Source organism: Ovis canadensis, chromosome 2 (assembly GCF_042477335.2).
Source record: "Ovis canadensis isolate MfBH-ARS-UI-01 breed Bighorn chromosome 2, ARS-UI_OviCan_v2, whole genome shotgun sequence".
Taxonomy (NCBI): Eukaryota; Metazoa; Chordata; class Mammalia; order Artiodactyla; family Bovidae; genus Ovis; species Ovis canadensis.
In genome coordinates, this window is record NC_091246.1 from 208,619,741 (window position 1) to 208,626,204 (window position 6,464).

The window sequence follows — 6,464 nt, forward strand, 5'->3', positions numbered from 1 at the left end:
GAAGATGGAGCGTACTTGTGTTTTTTGCACAGGAGATCAACGTAGATAACCTGCCGATTACGGATGCAGTACTGTAGGGTAAAGTGATGAAAAGGAATACACATAGAATTCCCAAAAACCTATGGTGGTTTGCATTTCTTAAGCCTCTTCTCTGAAAATGCTTTAAAATCATTAACACCTAGATTTCTATATGGGATCAGGATCACTAAATTTAAGCTTAGTGTTTTGCTTGTGAGGGAGAAATTTCTCACAGTAACTTGTGAAATTTGCTGTTATTAAGTACATGCTTCTCAGCACATTTAAATGTTAACCAAAACAGGGAATCCCAGTCTTTGGAGTAGAATAGTTAATCACATTGTGTTAACATTAAGCATAGGGTCTCAATCGTAACAGCAATCTAAATATGGGTATTAACCATATTCTGCTAATACAGGTCAAAGTTGCAGCGAATGACTGTGCAGAGAACAAGTTCAGTTCAGTTACTCAGTCGTGTCCCACAGTTTGTGACCCTGTGAACCACAGCACACCAGGCCTCCATGTCTGTCACCAACTCCTGGAATCTACCCAAACTCATGTCCATTGAGTGATGCCATCCAACCATCTCATCCTCTGTTGTCCCCTTCTCCTGCCCTCAATCTTTCCCAGCATCAGGGTCTTTTCAAATGAGTCAGCTCTTCAGATGAGGTGGCCAAAATATTGGAGTTTCAGCTTCAACATCAGACCTTCCAATCAACACTCAGAACTGATCTCCTTTAGGAAGGACTGGTTGGATTTCCTTGTAGTCCAAGGGACTCTCAAGAGTCTTCTCCAACATCACAGTTCAAAAACATCAATTCTTTGGCGCTCAGCTTTCTTTATAGTCCAACTCTCACATCCATACATGACTACTGGAAAAACCATAGCCTTGACTAGATGGACCTTTGTTGACAAAGTAATGTCTTTGCTTTTCAATATGCTGTCTAGGTTGGTCATAACTTTCCTTCCAAGGAGTAAGCATTTTTTAATTTCATGGCTGCAATCACCATCTGCAGTGATTTTGGAGCCCAGAAAAATAAAGTCAGCCATTGTTTCCCCATTTATTTTCCATGAAGTTATGGGACCAGATGCTATGATCTTAGTTTTCTGAATGTTGAGCTTTAAGCCAACTTTTTCACTCTCCTCTTTCACTTTCATCAAGAGACTTTTTAGTTCCTCTTCACTTTCTGCCGTAAGGGTGGTGTCATCTGCATATCTGAGGTTATTGATATTTCTCCCAGCAACCTTGATTCCAGCTTGTGCAAGTTAATATGTTTAATTTCTTTAGGAGAATTCCTCATTTTAAAATTTCTGGGTAAAAAAAAATAAATAAAAAATAAAATTTCTGGGTAAAAGGTGACGAAATCTTGTACTTATTTTCCAAAATGATTTTAACTTTAACAAAGCACATATGTAACCATTAAGTGATTTGGGATCTACCCAAAGTTTCATTAATTAAATTAGCTATTTTAGTGTTAATGCATGTTATGGGCTGTTTGAAGGCCTGTGTCTCCACCTCCACACATATTCATAGTTTTAAGTCCTAGCTCCCACTATTTCAGAATGTGACTATAGTGTCAACTGGAAAAAATGCACAGTGTGAGAGTTATGTTGTTGTTCAGGTGCTAGTTTGTGTCTGACTCTTTGTGACCCCCATGAGCTGCAGCACACTGGGCTTCTCTGTCCATCACTAGCTCCCTGAGTTTGCTCAAACTCATGACCATTGAATCAGTGATGCCATACAACCATCTCATTCTCTGTCACCCCCTTCTCCTCCTGCCATCAATCTTTCCCAGCATCAGGGTCTTTTCCAATGAGTCAGCTCTCCACATCTGGTGGCCAAACTATTAGAGCTTCAGCATCAGGTGACCCGTGGCTCCTGAGTGGGTGATTGGCTCCATGGCTGACAGTGACTCCTAAGCGGATTGGCCCCAGGGCAGTCAAAGGCAGCAGTGAGTCCGGGGTGCTGGACATCATCCAACATCACCTCCAGCCTTCCCCACACCCCCTTCCCAGCCACTCTAGCAGGGCCTTTGTCTTCACTCCTAGCTGCACGTTGACCGACACCCAACAGCCAGTTAAGGTTTAAACAAGCTCAACAGACACCAACAGTGGGACAGCCAGGGTACCAGGCATGTCACCCAGCTGTGTTGAGTGGCAGAAGGGCATGTCTGCTAGTTAGGACCGGACAAAATATGGTGCCCTAGAGAATGGAATGGCAAACCACTTCAGTATTCTTGCCTTGAGAGTCTCATGAATGGTATGAATAGGCAAAAAGAAAGTTGTGAGTTAAATTTTACTGGAGGCAAAATACCTAGAGACAGCCTCTCCAGTAGCTCTTAGGAACTGCTCCCAAGAGGTAGGGAGAGAAGTCAGTATTACTGACTTCAGTTTTACAGAAAGGAGTTAGTGCCAGAAAGCACATATCTTGGCAGAAAGTTGCTGCTAGTAACAGAGGAGCAGATGTTTCCATTAATAATTTTAGTGCTTTTCTAGATATGAGAAGATACAAGAAATTGAGCTCAAAAAATATTTTCCTGAAAATACCTATTTGAAGGTCTGTTCTGCCAGTTTCTCCCAAAGCAAACTCCTTTCAAGGTGTGTCAAAGGTCAGCAGCTGCAGTGGCTAGTGACTTCATTCTTATACTGTAGAAACAGGTAGAAAGCAGCATTTTTCAGTTGGCAGTAAACAGTGTCTTTACAGAGATAACTAGGATTAAATGAGGTCATTAGGGAGAGGCCTAATTCAATTTAGCGCGTGTCTTTCTAAAAAGAGACTAGGAAACACACCCAGAGGAATGATGAGGTTAAGACAGGAGATGGTCATCTACAAGCCTCAAGAGTAAACAACCCTGCCCACACCTTGACCTCCCAACTGTAAGAAAATTTTCTGTTGCTTAAGCCACCCAGTCTCTGATCCAGTACTTTGTTTTGGCTGCTCTTAGTGCATAACATTCGGAGAAGGCAATGGCACCCCACTCCAGTACTCTTGCCTGGAAAATCCCATGGACGGAGGAGCCTGGTAGGCTGCAGTCCATGGGGTCGCTAAGAGTTGGGCACGACTGAGTGACTTCACTTTCACTTTTCACTTTCATGCATTGGAGAAGGAAACGGCAACCCACTCCAGTGTTCTTGCCTGGAGAATCCCAGGGACGGGGGAGCCTGGTGGGCTGTTGTCTATGGGGTCACAGAGAGTCAGACACGACTGAAGCGACTTAGCAGCAGCAGCAGCAGTGCATAACATTAAAAAATGTTATTTTGGTGGAAACTGAACTTGTAACTTTGGTTTCTAATTAGTGAGATTGAACATTTTCTCTTTTCTCTTGTGACTTGCCCATTCATATCTATTCCTTTTTTGAATGTACGACTCTCTTTTGTCCTATTTGCATTCAGTTAAACCCATTTCATCTTTGCCTTTATCAAGTTTGTAAACTGAGAAATTCCTTTCCTCTTCAGAGGAATTCTTTTAAATGTTTTAGGCTTTTCTTGTGTATTCTTTAAATAGGCAACTTTTACCTATCTGGAATTTTGGTATATCATGTGAATTCTTTTGCTTTCCTCTGTGTCATTTACCAGTTACCCTAACACAACTTATAGAATAACTCTTCTCTTTCTTAAAAAAATGATTTTGGATCTTGCTTTGAAAATTTTTTAAAATATTTCTTTTATTTTTGGCTGTGTTGGGTCTTCGTTGCTGTGTGTGGGCTTCTCATTGCAGTGCTTCTCTTGTTGGATACTGTTTTAAATAAACTATGTATACACTGTTAAGTTTCCCAGCCAGGGATTGAACCTTCCTCCCTGCATTGGAAGCATGGAGTCTTAACCACTGAACCACCAGGGAAGTCCTACACTATTATTCTAGCCTCATTCCTCACATCATAACACATTTAATATTTGCTGCTTTATAAAAATTGGGATTAATTCCTTTCATTATATTACAAAAATTTTTCCTTTATCATTTTTCTTATAAATTTATTTTAAAATTATTACATGGAATTCCCATCACTTACTTGAACCACAATTGGTACAAACTGAATTGAAAAAATGCATGTTTTCTTTTCAACCTATTGGTGAAATAGTAACTAATCTATCCACTTTACTAAATTGATTGAAAGTTGAGTTCTATGTATTAAAATTTATCTATTTACATGTCTGTTAGCTTCACAGACTGAGCTCCCATGTAGTATGCAGTGTTGTGTGCACCTTTGTCTCCAAATCTGGAAGAAGCTTAATAAATGACTAGTTTTAGTAATTAAACAAATCTTCAGAAATACCCAACATAGAAAGTATAAATGTTACTAAATGAATCTGGAAATTTCCAAGTTCAACCAAGATATAAATTTTAACTACTCAACTTGCCATTAACCAAAACAAAAGGTCTGCAAGCCTTCGACTCAAAAGAGAACTCCAAACCAAGATCTAACAAGACTGAGGAATTCTAACAAATTCAGGTACATTTCTAGAGCAGAGGTTTCAGGCATAGTTGGTTTATGCTATCCCTTGGACTCATCCTACTCCCTCTGCTGTGAAACCATGATTATCTGGCAACTGCTGATAGTCTGAGTCAAGGGTTGGCAAACTGTTTCTGAAAGGGCCAGATAGTAAATATTCTAGGCTTGCAGGATATTTGGTCTCTGTCACAGTCAATCAACTCTGCTGCTGTAGAACAAACAGCCAGACTCCCTGCATAAACATAGGAATGGCCAAGTTCTAAGAAAACGTTACTTGCAAAAACAGGTGCCTGGCCCGAGGGTTGCAGTTTCCCAACCTCTAGTCTAGATGGGAAATCATATTAATTTCATTTTAAAGAGAATTTGGGTTGATCAGCCATATTCTAGTCTTCTTAGTAGTTTATGGGCTTCCCTAGTGGCTCAGACAGTAAAGGGCCTGCCTGCAATGTAGAAGACCCAGGTTCGATCCCTGGGTTGGAAAGATCCCTTGGAGAACAGAAAGGTTACCCATTCTGGTATTCTTGCTTAGACAGTTCTATGGACAGAGGAGCCTGGTAGGCTATAATCCATGGGATTGCTAAGAGTTGGACATGACTGAGCAACTAACACTTTGACTTTCAATATATGGAACAGATACCAATCACCCGACTGCTAATGTGATCGGTGAACCAGTTAATTCAGTTTGAGTGGACAGAAATCAATGTTCTGAGTTTTGATCCTCGCTACCTATAAGAGGCCCATCGGTGCAGTCAATATACTTCCTTATCTATGAGATCCTTATGGGTACAGCTGAGCAGACCTAAGAATGAGTTCGAAGAACCCAAAAGTCACCATACTGGCAACACTAAAAAAACAATGGCACAGTTTCGAATAAAAATTGAGGGAATGTCAGTCAGTACAAAAACATCTTGCAATCAGTAAAATACTCTTAAGGGTGGTGACAAAATTCAATGATATGTTTGGAGAAGAAATATATCAAGGGTAGATGGATTTAGAGACTGTCATACAGAATAAAGTAAGTCAGAAAGAGGAAAACAAATATTGTATATTAACACATATATGTGGGACAGTGAGTAAAAGCAGAGACCTTATTTTCCCAGTCACATGCTTGTTTGAAGGGTTATGTCCTTAAGCAGGGGGACAAAAAAAAAGTCTTATCTGATCTACTGAAGACTTATTTTTCTATATTCTATCAAATATCTTATAAACGAAGATGTTCACATTGTTTACTCTGACAGATGAACTCAATGTGACAACAGGGTAAAGAAAAAATAAATTGATAAAATAATATTTTAAATACTAGGTTTATGGAAATATCACTTCAGATTGTGACTGATAACTTATATTCTAGGATAACTAGACTGACTGAAATCAAATCACTGTCTAAACACCTTACAAAATTCTATCACAGAGTCAGAAGAATTCAAAGACTATTTCATCATTACATATAAACAAAAACAAATAAAGCTGCAGAAAAATGCCCAAAGACATTTTCTCATTGGATGAACAATGTGAGGTCTTAATGGTCATAGGTTAACTATTTGGTGTATTTTATATTTTGAAATTGCCAGAACATTCCCATGGGAAACAACATAGCCATTATTTTTGTGGTTAAAAGAGAAAAAAGATATAAAGTATAAGCAGTGGCAAACCAAATTCTGACTCAAAAAAGGCCTTAATACTAATTCTAGAAACTAATGATTAAAAAGGTGAAACAAAACCTGAAGGCATTGATATAACTGGCCACTCAGTTTATTGGAAGGTATGGAAGACATCAATAGTAAAGAGGATAACTGCAAGCTAACTCCCAAACTGTACTTAAGAATCAAAACATTAATTAGATCAGCCATCTGCAGAAATGATACAAAGAAATGTTTTGTATCATTTTTAGGAATACCCAAGGTCTAATCCAGTTGATCTACGCAGTGAATAGGACATAGTTCTTGATCAAATCAATGGTATAGTCTGATAAATGACCTGATTAAGTGAGAAGCCTGA